This window comes from Pelecanus crispus, chromosome Z (genome assembly GCF_030463565.1).
Source record: "Pelecanus crispus isolate bPelCri1 chromosome Z, bPelCri1.pri, whole genome shotgun sequence".
Classification (NCBI taxonomy): Eukaryota; Metazoa; Chordata; class Aves; order Pelecaniformes; family Pelecanidae; genus Pelecanus; species Pelecanus crispus.
Genome location: NC_134676.1, coordinates 29,783,662 through 29,799,738, shown reverse-complemented (window position 1 = coordinate 29,799,738; position 16,077 = coordinate 29,783,662).

Sequence of the window (16,077 nt, the reverse complement as noted above, 5' to 3'; positions counted from 1 at the left end):
TTCCTAAAAGTTGCTGTTAGGTCCCATTACTTTACACTGTTTCAAGTCCCCTAACTTCATTGGACTGGTTCTTCTTCTGTCACTAATGTGTTTCACAACTGGTCCCTTCTTATCAGGGTAGACTAGCCCATCATTAATGGTGCTGTATGGTTCCCTCCTCACTGGACTTCCCTCTGAGAGATTTTCTCAGTCTAAAACATTATCAGACCTAGACAACAATGTTTGATCATAATTCCCTTTCTTGTAGTTGGTGGGGTTTTTTCGGTAAGACTGAAGTCTCAGATGAAGAGAAAATAAAATTCTGTGGCTGCAGAAGTTCTCTAGCCTCCACTGTCAGCTGCACAGGCTACTCCCCAGGCCCTGGCACACTCTGCTGTATTTCTTTTCTGTTTAGGAGAGAGACCAGACAACACAACAGTAAAGCAAAGACAGACACATGCCCTGGACAGAAACTGCAGTGAGCTCCAGTAGGTGCCAGCTTGGGGAAAGCTACCTAGAAGCTGAACAGTCCATCTACATATGGCATTGTCCTCTTCATTTGTCATAAGGCATCTGACAATGAGTAGGTTAATAAGCTGGGGAAAGAGAAAAGAAACCCAAATGAGCTCCTGAATCATCCCTCAGCATGGGGGTGCCATCAGACAAGCCTGTTGTTCCCTTCTCAGACATGCTGTTTGCCTTTCTTCTATTTGTCTGAAACCACCTACATAGCAAAGGTTGTTAGCTTGCATAATGCGGCAACCTACACTCACCAGGCAGTGAGCATGAAAAGGGGAGAAGGAGAGATTGTATGTTCTCTGCTTGGCAGCTGTCCCATCCACAGTACGTGCCCAAGTAGCTCCGAATCAGATGGTTAACAAACAGCAATAATATAAGGAGAGGGTTTCTTCTCTGTTCTTTTCCTTAATAACTTCAACGCCACAGTTCAGGCTGTGGGAGTGAATCAGCACTCTCAAGTCAATACTGTAAATAGCTGTCAACAGGGTGCAACTGCTAGTGACATAATTCTCATGCTCAACTGCAATATTGCTTTTGTTAATTTTCCACATGTCAAGTTATGGTGTGGATTAAGATTTTTATAATGTATGGCAAGATTAGTTCCAGCCTGCCCTATGTAACTGTGAAGACAATCTTAATCTCTTAATCAGCAGGAGTCCTGTGAAGTCCACCAAACTATTTTGGATTTACTGAGTATTTTTGGATTTACTGTGCTGCTAGAACATTGCAAAAAACATCACCAATTGTTTTTCTTGTAATTATTGTTTTTCTCCACATTTCAAGAAAAAAAAATGTTATGGATATTAGAAACCTATTTTATACTGCAGATATAACATAACAATAAATCCAGATTTTCTTTGGCTCCTGAATTAATTGCTTTCTAATGGAAAACTGTTAGATCGCTTATGAAATTGTTAATGTTTATTATTTTTGTCTTTAACTCTAAGATGAACAAAAGTTTAAACTTAACCTGCTAAAACATAAAGTGCTAAAATTTCAGAGTTGTTATATAGGCTTCATCTCCTAAGTCATGTATATTCCTAACCAACAGCCTGAGTTTTGATTTTGTGTGCAAGAGGAATGTATATGCAGGCTTATGACACATCTCTGCTTGGCCAGAGATATGTCTAATTTTCATGGTGATTGAGCTCACTGAAAAGCTCTGTGCTATTCTGAGTATCTTCCAGTTCATGTGTGCACAAAGAACTACTCGGAGCATTACAGCTGTCTTTTCCAACTGCTAGTCTAGGCAGAGAGTATGTTGAAAAAGCTAGCAGGATTTACTGAAGTGGCTGATTTTCATGCAAACTCTGCTTTCAGGATGAAACCAAATCAGAAACTGAATGCCTGATTCTGGTTATGTCTTGATTTTCTTCACTCTAAGTAAACATAGCAATTCTGGAGTCATGCTGGAAAAAACCTGGAGCCTTAAATGTCCCACAAGTGGGAGAGGGAAGGTCCCAGGAAGGGAGTGAGAGGTTTCTACTAAGAACAGAAATAAAAGGCAAGATTTTTTAGGGTGGGTTTGATTCTGGTTCAGAACCTAGGAAACAGATTCTCCATGGGTGAAAATTGTCATGTAGCAACTTAGAACAGCAGGGTATATTACCCTAGGTATATTACCCTAAATCTGAGTGAAGGAGAACAAGATCAAAATTCAATTTCTACAATACCATCTGAATATCTGCAGGATCAATGTAGCTAAAGAAAACTATCAGAATTTGATCTTTAAATCAGACACAAATCAAGTCATTCTGCAAGTGCAGGGGGGAGTTAAGATCAGGCAAGTTTTTGCAGGGCAAAGAGGGACTTGTAAGAGCACATGATTTGGATCTCTTTCCACAGGATGGCATTTTCAGGAATGTACACTGAATGTGATTCAGCACAGGATTAAAAGAAGTCACTCGGAGAAGGTGATTTTTTTCTTCCAGCAGCTAGAATCACTGACGAGTTCTGTGCCACACTGAGCAGGGTGGGTGGAGGATGAAGGGTCATCATCTCTGACAGACAGCTGCCCACACGACACCAATTCCTTGCATCCGTGTCGTACAATGGCTGCACCACTCCTTTAGCATGCATGGCCAGTGGTGGAAAGTAGGACATGCTCAGGCATCGTGGGAATGCCACCACATGTCTGTGCAAATAAGGATCCCCACTCCCTAGCGAGAGACAGACATTTTCATAGCAAATTCAGTTAACCATTTTTGCATTGGCAGATCTAGAATTTGATTCTTGAATTTCAGTAGTATTTTTCAAGTCCATATATTTTTCATTATTTCTCATGTTTGCTCAGTGTTTGCCTCCACTCAGTTCAGAAAAATAAGATTAATCAGATATACCATTCTTATAAATCAGGTTTGGTATCATTTACTGGTTTTTACAAAATCCAAAGTAAAAATTATCTTTTGGTAACACATTCATCTGAAATCTATTTCAATAATCTTGTTTGTAAGGTTTTGTAAACCTTTATTTTATTGTTTTTCAGAGCAGTAAAATTTGTACTTGAACTGCTTATAGGTTACTTCTAACGTTTTTATTGTGACTAGCAAATAGCGCACTCAAAATTTCTTTAATGCACTAATAAAAAAACAACCCACAGACTATGAAGACATTTTTCTTTTCTTTTCATTACCTCATGGTTGCCTGTAACAAAGATTCCCTTTTCATCTTCTTTGCCAACAGCTGTTTACTAAACCAGGTACACGGAGAGATCAACCACACAAAGATAGTCTGTGTGTTAGCACTAATAATTTGCTCCTGCAATCCAGTAAGCAAACAGTCCTCAGTCTCGGGTGTGTCTTATCATTTTTCACAAGCTTCATAAAATGCCATGTCACTAAAGGATAACATCTGAAGCACTTTGCAGTTGCAAGGCAGATCGCATCCTATTAGACAATAAAGTGGGAGCTAAGCACTTCATAAAAACATCATCCAGTCTTGGAAAAGACTAAAAATGCTGGTTTGCTAGGGTTTCTTATTGTGTTTTGTGTGCCTTCATTACAACAGTCCTAGCCTCATGGGTCCCTGTGCCATTCCCTTGGAAGACAGAGGAAGCCCAAGTGTGGCTGTTCATGGGGAAGGGGTCTGTCCAGGTAAGCACCACAGAGAACATGTGGGTGCAAACACTCAGCTGTGCTTGCTGACAGGGAGACCTCCTCACCCCTGGTCCCTCCCTATGCACGGCAGGGGCTCGTCCATCAGGAGAAGAAATGCCAAGGACATTCTGCTTCATGCACCAGCTAGCAACTCCTGGCACTTGAGCTCAGGAAAGCAGAGCTGTGGCTTGCGCAGCTATGAGGTCTCAATATTTTGGGCCACTGTGGGCTCGTAACAGTGGGAGATGATGCAGAAGAGGGGAGCCTGGATGCCTGAGCTCCCAACAGAGTTAATAGAGAGAGAGACAGAGCTGTTCAGAAGACTAGTCAGAGCACACACAGTAAGATGCCTAAAATTAGACAGTGCAAATAAATGTCTTGGGTGGTAATGCTGCCTCAGATAAGCTCTAATTGTCTCATGAAGCATCCCAGAGGTTGATCACAGTTCAAAGGAGAAGCTGGGCCCACAAAGACCCCCACTTTTCTCATGGCTGTCTCACTTCTCACTTCATCTGGCCCTAAAATGTCTCCATGCCCTGGGACTCCCTGGAATATGAGGAAGAACATGAGAGAATCTGCTGTACACGCACAGGTGACCTTCCTAGCAGGCTCCCCGGTGCTGGCAGTTGTTCCTCCAGCTGGGCTGCGAGGGGCAGGAATGAGCTACTGGTGGCAGAGGGAATGAAAAGCCAGGACAGAGCTGCAGCACTTAGGGCAAGAAGGGTCCCACAGGCAGTGCGGAGGTGTAGAGAACCTGTGAGTAAACAGTCCCACCTGGCACAGTGATTCATCCATCCCAAAGTAACGGAATAGACTCTGTTTGCCAGGTCACTTAGAAACTGCAGCACTGACATGCAGCGTGCGTGTAGGATGGGGGAATGGGGACAGCAGCACCTTGAGCAAGTTCTGTCACCAAAACCTCATCTCAGGAAGCCACAGACTCATGAATCAACCACCTTCTGAAAGGTGGGTAGGGAAGCAAGGGGAAAGGTGACATTTTAGCAGCTCACCCAAAGGCCACCTTGCAGTCCTGCAGAGCGCTCAGATCAACAGCTCCTCTGTGCCTTCAGCAAAGAGAACTCACAGCTGGGCCAGAGACCCCCACCCTCTCTCTCCCTTAGGCAAGGCTAAAGTGAACTAGTCATTATTTATCCCTGTCCTGAGCTTTCTTTCTAGTTTGCTGTTATGTGTCTTGGCACAGTCCATAGAAATGTAGGGACTTCCCCTCCCTGCCTGCTCGTATTTTCAGACCTCATTTTTTAGGGTCTTTATTTTCAGATGCTGAAAATAAAGAAAGGCTCCCTTACCTATTATATACATTTATGTATATTATTTGTTACGTATCCTTTATTTTAGATTCCTGCTACCTTTATGGGGTTTCTTGCAAGCCAAAACAAATTTAAATTCCACACCATATTTTGTATGATGTGTATTTAAGAAAAGGGGGAAAAAATCAATGGATATTCACCTTTTGTCTGTAGTTTTGTCTAGGTGAAGACTAAACATGATACCTGGAAATAGTAAAAGAAAACAACCTGAGGATGGTGGGGGTCAGCCTTTGCAACACCTCTCTCACAGTTTTAGGAGAGCTAAGTATTATTTCAAGAAGTTATATGGTGAGAGGGTAGATTTCAGGTAAAGTATTCTAAAACCCACTACATGGCATGACCATGGCCTGAGCCGTATGACAGGAACAGCAGAGTCTGGAAACCGTGCTTTGAATCCTCCTGATTTCATCTCACCAAAGTTACAGCTCTCCACTCAATCCATTTTGACAAGTCATTCCTTTTACAAGAAAGCAATAACTCAAATTAGCTCATTTAATATCTTCATTCCTTTCTGTCATGTCTGTTCTTTGTTATGTTGGCTCAAAGATATTAACTATGATTCTATTTGCTATTGCAGAGCAGCAAGCACACTGTCAACATTAAACAAATAGTTATGATGACTACATTTTGAAATGCATGGCCTTAAGTGAACACTGTCATATTCACGTATTGCAGTCTTTGCCTTTTATATTGGTGTTTCCTAAAGCAAAACAATTACATTTTGTCAAGATATACTTGTGGGGCATTGTGCATTGTGGTGAATTCCCTGATGAGGCAGTAAATTTTGTTAATGTGTTTTGGATACAACCTCAGACAAGTAGGTTGAAGAAAATAGTACTAGTGCCTACAGCATTAAAAATTTGACTTGCAGCATGCCTAAATAATTCTCCAACTATGATTTACTAAAGGAATGTTTTCCTAGCTTTACAGCAAACTACAGCAAAACACAACACTGTAGTTCCCTAAACATTACCCGGTTCTTACAAGGTGCTGAATTCCCCAATCCTGATTGAAAAGAAGAAGTGAGGATGTTCAGCCACATGTTTGGTAGGGTTGTCTTCTAATCCCAAGCAGGGAAATTGTTATTTGAAGAGTCAACTACCAAAAGACAAGCCACTGGCTTCATCTCCACAGAAAATGCCTATGCTTCAGTGTTTTGCATAAGCTGTGGTTCCCAAGCTAAGTCCTTCTCACCAGCTTTCAAAAGGTGTCCAGCTTGTGATTTGAAATGCTAAATTCAACATTTAAGCACACAGATGATGTTTATGTGATTACCTATTGTAATACAGGAATTTATGTGATTACCTATTGGAATACAAAAACATATTAAGTAGAAGTGATCTTATATAAGACTCCTGTGCTAGTTCTTCCAGCCTCTGACCTGTGTCTGATGAGTTGCCCCATCTTCCTTACTTTAATACATCAGGTGTTTCTTTGGTCCCAAAGTTACATATTTGATAAAAATTGTCCTCTATGGCTGTTGGATGGAAACTCTGTAGCTTAATATTTATCCTTCTCTTACAGTCCATCTGATTTTAGGAATAGAGTATGCTAAAATAAACATAATTTCTCATTCAAAATAGTTTTCTATATAGTATGGGGGGCAGGGGCAAATCCTCCTGTTAAAAGTCTAGTTCTGAGGCTGGAAAGTAACAGAACAGAACTTCTGACAGTCTGTAAAACTTTCCTCTTTTCAGGATGGCATTTTATAGAATTAATAGGGCAACCCTTGTGACCTGAAATGGGTTGTAATAATAGACTGTAACAAATTATTTAAAACCTACCAGCATGAAAATGCTACCAGTAAAGCTTTGTGAAGACTCACATGAGAGGCCAGTTTGTTCCAGCTACTAGCCTCAGCCTTTACACACTTCCCTTGTCACATTGCACCCAAGGAAGAAAAAAAATATTGCTATTACTCTACCTGTTTTTCACCCAAGCTCTCTGTAGGGCCTCAAAGAAAACAGATTTTTTTTTCTTTCAATTTCCCTGCCTGCTTTGCTTTTCTCCAGACAAGGCCCTTTCCAACACACAGGCAGAGCAGGGAGCAGCCTTTCCTCCTGTAATGCACAGAAGTGCCCCAGCCTGCCCCCACAGACCGTAAGCTGGACCTGTAGTCTCCTCACCCACCCTGAAATCAGGGTGGGCATCACATTACGGTCTGTCCCCAGATCAAATCCACCCTGTTGAGACGAGCTGGGGAGGTAGTTACCCAATGCTCCTTGGCGTGCCCAAGTGCTAGAAACAAACCAGCCATGCACAGAGTAGGAAAATCCATGTTTTCTAGGGCTCTCAGTTGTGTGGTGCTTCTCTGTCCTGAGCAGGAAAAAGCATGAAATTAACATATTTTTTTGGTGTCCCTGTTAATAGACCTAAGTCTGAATAGTTGTTATTTGGTGTGTTTTGGTGTGCTTTTTAAAGCTGTTGTGGTTTAACCTGGTAGGCAGCTAAATGCCACACAGCTGTTTGGTCACTCCCCCACTCCCCAGTGGGATGGTGGAGAAAATGGGGGGAAAAAAATAAAATTTGTGGGTTGACATAAAGACAGTTTAATAGGACTGTCGTGGTTTTGCCCCAGCCAGCAACTCAGCACCACGCAGCCGCTCGCTCACTCCCCCTGCTACAGTGGGATGGGGGAAAGAATCGGAGGAGTAAGAGTGAGAAACACTCCTGGGTTGAGATAAGAACAGTTTAATAATTGAAATAAAGTAAAATAGTAACAATAACAATACAATAATGATAATAATAATAATATACAAAGCAAGTGATGCACAATGCAATTGCTCACCACCCGCCGACCAATACCCAGACAGTTCCCAAGCAGCGATCACTGCTCCCCGGCCAACCCCCCCCCCCCCCCCACCCCCCAGTTTATATACTGAGCATGATGTCCTATGGTATGGAATAGCCCTTTGGTCAGTTTGGATCAACTATTCTGGCTGTGCCCCCTCCCAGTTTCTTGTGCACCTGGCAGAGCAAGGGCAGCTGAAAAAGTCCTTGACTAGTGTCAGCACTACTTAGCAACAACTAAACCATCAGTGTGTTATCAAGGTTACTCTCAAGCTAAATCCAAAACACAGCGCTATGTCAGCTACTAGGAAGAAAATTAACTCTATCCCAGCTGAAACCAGGACAAAAGCCATTTCTTAAGACAAGATGATCTCTTCCCAGAGATCTTAAAGAAAATAAGAATATTTTAAATGTAGGTTATTTCATTTGAATTGGGCCACTGTTTAAAGTTCCTTTTTATTTCTGTAGGTTTTTGACTGCTAGAAGTTAGTTTGGTCCTTTTGGGTCTCAGCTGATACTGTTCTGACTTCCCTGAAACCAAACCAGATAAATTTGATATACCCAAGGAAAAAAATGGGTTTCTGAAGAGCAAACTTTGTAAGCAGCTATGCATTTTAACAAGAAATGTCTATACTGCTAAATTTCTATATGGATAGAGCTTTTTGTTTTCCTGCAGAATATTTAGGGGTTGAAGTATCTCACCAGTTATTCCACTCAGTGTTGAGGGTCCATATCTGAGATAGATGTAACGAAAGCAGCCGCTGTGTAATAGCAATGTTGTGTAACCTTTTTTAAGAAAGGCAATTAAAAACAGTACACTCAGTTGGAAACTGCAGGAGAACTAAACAGCAGCACGAGAAAGGTAAATTAGAATTTAACCAGGACAACATGGACTTAATGTCTTACTATTGCCCAAAGTGCTGGTGAGTTTTAGTCAAACCTACAAATCCAGGGTTTCTTATCACCATGCCTGATCATGAATCCCTGCTTGGAGAGATAACATTTTACTAAGTTACAAGCAATAAGGCTTTGGAGTAACTTGTTAACCACTTAAGAAAGAATTGTTTTAGTGGTCAGGGAGTTTCACTTGAAGCTCCACAAAACAGTGGGGATACTTAAGTGTGGCAGTACATTGTCAAAGAAAGATTGAAAGACATATATATATGACATCATATCTTTAGTATGAAATAGCAGTAAATATTCTTTAAAAAGCTTTAGGTCAGTGAAAATCCACTATACCTTCTATTTGTCTTGAACTGCTTATTTATTTTCAGTTCCGATTCACATTTTCTACAGCATCAGAGTTCAAACTAACTGTATATGTTAATATGTTCATCACTTCAAATTTGAAAGAATGTTCTTTAGAGAGTTGCTTGGCACTGGTTCTGCATTAATCTCACAGGGCAGGAGTAAATTCAGGTTCTCTTTTCGTTCTTCAGCTTGCATGTACATGAAAGAACAGCCACAAATCTGGCTCTAGCTGTGGGAAGGAATTCTTTGCATGGGTGTTTAATTAAGAATAATGAGATGAAATTAAGAGAAGGAAATTTTAGGATGAATGTCAGGAAAACCTCCTTGAAAGCAAGACATTACAAATTGTGAAATAGTCTCCTAAAGGAAATGGTGGAAACTCCAGTACTTACAACTTTTAAAGGTGACTGGACAACACAGTGGAAACTATAACGCAGGAAACAAGTAAGCCACGTGAACAGAAAGGCATAAGACATGAGCTAATACCTATTTTACGTGTCTGAATTTCATAGTATGGAACTGCAGCAGCACAATGCTGCAAGTTGACATCAACCCAGAATTACAACAATCCGTAACAGCATGAGCACGTGAGCCCTCTGCAGCCACTGGGGAACCACAGCACAAGTGGGGATAGTGGGAATGCAAAGACATCTACCAGGCAACCTCTAGCATTTCTTGTTCGGTGTAAGGGAACACATCTGTCTCTCAGGACTGGTAGAGCTGCACTTCCACAAAAGCACGTATCTCCATGTATCTTCCCACTACTGTAAGAATGGTGAAGAATTAATGTTACACTACAGCTGTTCCTTGCAAGGGCATTATCTGGGAATCTATGTAATATCAAGGCACTTTGCTTGGAGTCAACTCTCTTCTGTGTGGGGATTATAGATGGTGAAAGTTAACTTAATGGGTAAGCATATAAAAGCTTAGTAAAACTGACGAAACAACTGGTGTTGTTGCCTCTGAATCTGGCTCCCAAATGAACTTTCTGTGTTTCCCAAGAGCACGTTGGCTCAACAACAAAAACGTTGAGTCCCACTTTTCCTGAACTGGAATTGTTGTGGCACTGAAAATGCAAAATGGAGAGACCACAGACCCCGAGACATCTGTGCAGGGGCATTCCCCCTTAGGGGAAAAGACAGAGCATGTCTGATGCTGTAAGCATGTTGTAAGCCTCCCTTCTTTGTTTCCAAACTCCTGCTGAAAGCACAGAAATACAGAAGTCAACCCAGCACTTCACAGCAAACCAACATTTGCACTGCACACTATGAAAATCACTGCTGTTCCTCTATGAATTGTTAAACATTCATGGGTCATTGGTGAGTGTGTGGTTGTTTTTTCTCCTGGATGTGCTCTGCAGTGTGTCAGTGGTTATCTAAATATGACCCCTAGTGTTCAACTTGGATGGCAATAATTTAAGAAAATTAAAGCCCTTACTAGACTTTCCTTAAGAAGAGGGTCATCTTTTCTGGTTATCCCAATATCCTACCTCCAAAACTTAATACTAAATTATTCCTGTTTGTGCAGTAAAAATTGTTGAAGACACACTGTTTTCAAAGCATAAAACATTGAAGAATCACATGAGGGTTTTAGAGATAATAGTTACAGGCATGGAATAATCTACATTGAAAATTTTTATTGCAGTATTTCCCCACATGCAAAAAAAAAGAAAATGTTAATCAGTGAAGCTGCTAATGGTAGAACATCAGTGGAAGGAGTTGTACACTGCTATGTGTTGCATTACGAGGACAGTGATGAAGACTCTATGGTACAATGGCTGGTACAAGAAATGGTGAGATAGGACTTTTTTATTTTTGCTTCATTCTTGATGCTGTCACTAATTTTCTGGTATGCTTTTCAATAGGTCATTTAACCTCTCTGTTCTTGTGTCTCCATCTTGACAAAATGCACAGACACATTTTTTGTTTAAGGATTGTGAGGTTTAACAATTGTCTGTAAAGCTGTGTGAAATTTTTGGATAAAAAGCAAAATAAAATTGACTTGCCACCTGCAATTTTTTAACTATGGGACAAGGCAGGGAGAAACTCTAAATATATTTTATTTGGTTTAAACAATCAGAGGCACAATATGGGGCCATAGGCTACAGAAGTGTGCAAGGCCATTAGGTAACACCGCAAGTTGTGTGGTGTTAAGGGAGGAAGGCAAAAGGTGCAGTGCTTTACCATCCAGGCTGCAGATGCCCAACACCAGCTCTGCTTTGAGAAAGGATGGACACAGTTAAACTACTGCTTTAGCTGTGTTCCTTTCTTCCTGCTTTGATACTTGCTATATTGCCGCATGTTTTTTAAAAGGACAAACAGTAAAAATATGGACAAAACAGTGGTCACTGAAAGCTTAGAGAATTAGCAGTGACAAGCTGGTTTGCAATGTGGTCTTTGCTGATTGTTTTAAAGTGTGCCAGGCTGTGGATACAAACAAATGATTTATCACATCATGATGTAAAGCAATGTGTGTGACGTATTATGAAAACACATAATACAGGGCCTCCTGCTTCCTGATTGTGTGTTAGCTCTGTGCACACAAGCATCTTCCAACTCTACTACTTCGCATCTTGTTCAGATAGGGAATAGCTCCAACAGACTCATTTCTGCTCTCATCTGAATGCTTTAAGCATTAATGTGCATGTCTGATATGCTCTCAAGGCCCTGTGGTTTATTCGCTTGAGTATTGCTATCACCAGAAAAATTGCTGCTACTTCAGCTCTGGCCTACAGACCTCTTTTACAGTATGCTGCTTCTTACAGTCTTGTTATGTAAATGTTTCTTCATGCCTGTTCAAATTTGATCTCCCTGGTAGGAAAGCACACATCTCCTGGAGGCAGAAATCAGATACTATTTTTAATTTCAGTGTCATACTCGTCTTAATGCTTTTGAGCTTAAAAATGGAGTGCTGTAACTTCCCATTGCTCCCATCTTACTTACACATGGCAGTGAGACAGGAACCAGGTCCAGACTGTTACTTTGAAAAGTAGATGGTAAATGTTTAAAGGCTTTCTTCTTTACTCACCTCTACAGCTTTTTCCTTGATCCCTCCTGCCACAAGTGGGAAGGAACCACAGGAGCATGCATACGCTTGCATACTAGTGTGAATCAATTTGTGCTTACAGCCAGAGTGGGCGCAGTGTTCAAGGCTGGAGTTTATATTTCCAGTTAACATAACCAGTGTCCTTTCTGTCTGAGGATAAAACTCACTCTGGGTGTACATGGTGTGGAAATCCTTTGCCTCCTTAGGGCATGCAGCTCAAGGGTCACATCTGTCAAACTGTGCCTGCTGGAACCGTTGCCTGTGGTACCAGAACCAGAGCAGGGACCTGCCACTGAGGACACAATTTGTGTGGCTTCCCCTTCAAGGCAATGGTGTGCTGCAGGACCAGAACCGAGGGGACTGCAAGGAAGATAATCCACCCTGGTCATCTGTCCTGACCTGACAAAGTGCTAATACAGCCAGTGCTGGTGCCCTAGTGTGAGCATGAGTCAGAAAGTGAAAACCAAGAAGGGCCAAGGTATGGCTTTAGGGAAGGCACAGCCCCACAGACAACAGGGAGGGCATCGCCCCCAGTAGGAAACCCAGGGCTCTCTATGGAGAGCAACACTAAGTGAAGGAGCATCATCTGCACTGGTACCAGCTCCAGGGCCAAAATCTGTCCTTATGGAGCCATGGGATTCTGTCTGGGAGCCATGGCTCAGATCAAGTGCATTAAGGGAATTGCAGTCAGTTGCAGAAACACAAAATTATTTGATCAGGGACAGACCCTGGCACTTTGCTGTTGAAGGGAAACCTGCCACAGGCTTCAAAGGGAGCAGGAAAAGCCCCATCCTATCTATCTCTTGCTTTGGACAAGGATGAAGAAAAACAGTCAAAGCAGCAGCAAAATTAACACATTTGGACAGTATCAGCAGAATCTGCAGTTCTGTGCACTGGCTCCCAGGCAGGCCGGCAGGCAGCCAGCAGGGGTTTTCTGCATGCCAAACATTCCCAAACACTGTGGAAAAATATTCTCATCCTTTCTTTTCCAAAGCTGCTTGTTTTCCAAACAGTGATTGAGTGTTGGCAATGCAGTTTTGACTGCTTGGGTGTGGGCAGCCCCATTTGTGCTGCTGCTCTGCAAGGTGAAAGGAAAGCTATTTTAATTCCAGAGGATAAAAATGGCAGAGCTTCTGCTTTCACCTTCTCTCAGTCCAGAGCTTTTATTGCCAATGAGTGTTAAACAGACTGTGGGTGTATCTGCAACTATTGCTGTCTTAGGTCAGTTTTTTTCTCATAAAATTGCTGGGCTCTTTATCTTTTCCAATTTGCTATAAAGTGTAGAGTTTGGGAAAGTTTTGTACACCCCTGTGCTGCTCTCTTCTCATGCGCTGCTTATCTCTTACTTGTCTGTGTCTTTGCCCAAGTGCTGAGCTGTTCTAAGTTTCTTGTCTCATTGTGTCACGGGCAGTACAGTCACAGTATCTGCATTGTGCTTTCCCGTGCCAGTGCCTGATAATGACAATAGTTGTGACTCCACATGATTTTAAGGCAGGGTGAAAAATGTTGCAACAACATCAGGTTGTGTAACATCCCATGGTGGCACTGCAAAGCCATGTTCTCTCTTGTCCAATGACTGGAAGTGCCTCTAGCATTTACCAGAATTTTGGTTCACCCATCACGTCTGGTGCAAATCTGGTCACATAGCATCTCCATCATTGGAGGAGACGTGATGCTGTCCGTGGGCTGTCTGAACAATTTGTCTGCCCATAGCAACCTCCCTGCCTGTCCCTGAGGACCCCCAGCACAGAGGGCAGTGGGGGGCAGGTGGCAGAGTAAAGAAGGTGTTTTGGAAGTAGCCCCAGCTAGTGCCCCATTCTTGAGACCTGTGTCTCATATGTGCCTTTTTAGAGATTTATGCCAGGCCCATAAGAAATAGCATGGAGGCAGAGTAGCCATTTTATTGTGACATTCTGCCCCCACTGCAAAGCAAAGGTGATTGCTCCAGACAGGCTGCTGCAGGTACTTGAACTACCCCAGGTATTTGTGCAAGAATAATATAATAAAATCAGAAAGCCTATTTGTTATTGTACTAGTGAAAGAGCCAAGATATGACTGTGCTTTGGACCCAGTATAATATCCACTTTCACAAGAAAAAAACAGTGACCTTAAACACCAACAAATGGAAAGGCTCAGTTCATGCATTAATTTTTGAGGACTGGAGATAAAAATTCTGCTATAGACTGACCGGTTTAATGTTTAGAGGCGGACAGAACATAATAATATGTATTTAAGATATATGTGACCTTCTTTTAAAAAGGATTGGTTAGATTTGTTTGCTTGTTTGCTTTCCTGCTGCAGTGCTTTTACATTCCTGGACATTGTAATACAACTTCTGAAATCTGTACTTTGACTCTGGAATTAGAAGAAGGGAAAGATCATTTGGACAGATTAATTTGTTATTTTAAGTTTGATCGAAAGGCTCTGCTGATGTAAATTAAGCTGTGCTGACTTACACCAGAAGAATATTTGGCTCAACAACTTAGTATAACATCACAGATGGCATATTATCCGTGATTTGACAGTAGCTTGCAATTCCATTACAGTGCGAACCACAGTTCGTTAAATAAGACATAAAACCTACATTTTTCTCAAGTTCCAGAAAAATGAACAGATGAATGCAGAAAATAATGACTACAAAGCTGAAGTGGTTATGTTCAGCATTAATAATAATAAAAAAGATTTGTGCAGTCCCCTAAGCAGAGCTTCTGTATGTCTTTCTGCTAGAGGTTGATGGTGCAGATAAAACTAATGTCACAGAGAGCAGGATTTCCTTGAGCGATACAAATGAGAAAGACCTGTTATTAGAGCAGCATTACATTCAGTCAGAAGGTCAAGTTCAATGTAATGTTTTCCATTAAACAAGATCAGAAGTTGCATAGTCCCAAGCCTGTACATTTCACAAACAATGTCAAACTTCATTGGCATGCATTATCCTGTGTCTCCTTAGAGTGTACAGCCTGGCAACAGGCCAAATGCAGATCTTAGGAGTCTGAGGACTTCGTGGCAAAGTTTCTGAGATGGTGTCGAACCAGGCTCTGAGCCCAGCCAGTACCTGGATAGGTAATGTAACATAACTCCGTGGAGGGACCTAAAGGTAAGGAAAAGAATTGGGAAAATGAAGGAAAGGAGCTCAGGCAGTTGGTGAAACTCCAAGGCAACCACATCTCCCAGCATGTCACAACATGAGATAAGCAGTGGTGGCTGAAACACAGCCTCTTCACCTGGAGGAGCAAGAGGCTACTGCAGTGTCTGGCTACGGCTGTCTCTGTCCCATGTCCCAGCAGTGGTTATACTAACCATAATTATTATCAGGCAGGCCACCACAAAGTTCACCTTTTCACCCAGATGTTAAAGGACACCTTGGTCAAATGAATCTCTGCACAGGAATACAGACACAAGCTGAAATGGCTGTAGAGGAGGATGAATGATTTCCATCTCAGATCAAAATGAGATGCAAGGAAACATACATTAGAAAACCAAGGCTAGATCAATTTTTTCCTTGTCAAAGAAACAATATCAGTCATCAGAAGAAAGAAAACACAAGTTATTTTGCTGAGAGCACCTTGTGCTTTGTGCTTGGAGGACTCTGCCTTAATATGGGCCTAAAGAGGCTCAAAGGATTCAACTAAGGCCAGGCAGCACTGCAGAGAAGAGCATATAGGGAAGTAAAGAAAATAAGAGGAAAACGCAAAAAGAAAAAGAACATGGAAAATTTCCTCTCTCCCAGCTACAGAGGGTAAATAGAGAAAAAGTGTTGACCTAAATGGACTTATGCTGAACATGCTGAAAATGAAGTAAGAACAACAGGGAGGCTGGAGAAAAGACAACAGGAAAAACTTCAGTCCCTACAATCTCTGTAAGCTCATTTCACTGAGTGAATGCTGACACCTGAATGCCAACCACTATATTATGAAGTTGAGCTGATGGATGTTAGACCTCTTGCCACCTTTTTTCACTTCCTTGTAGAGACTCAGAAAGCTATTTCCACCCACCCACAAGCATTGCTCATATCAGCCCAGACTGGATCTCAGAGCTGACAGTATCCCTGTCCTGGGAGACTGCTGGTG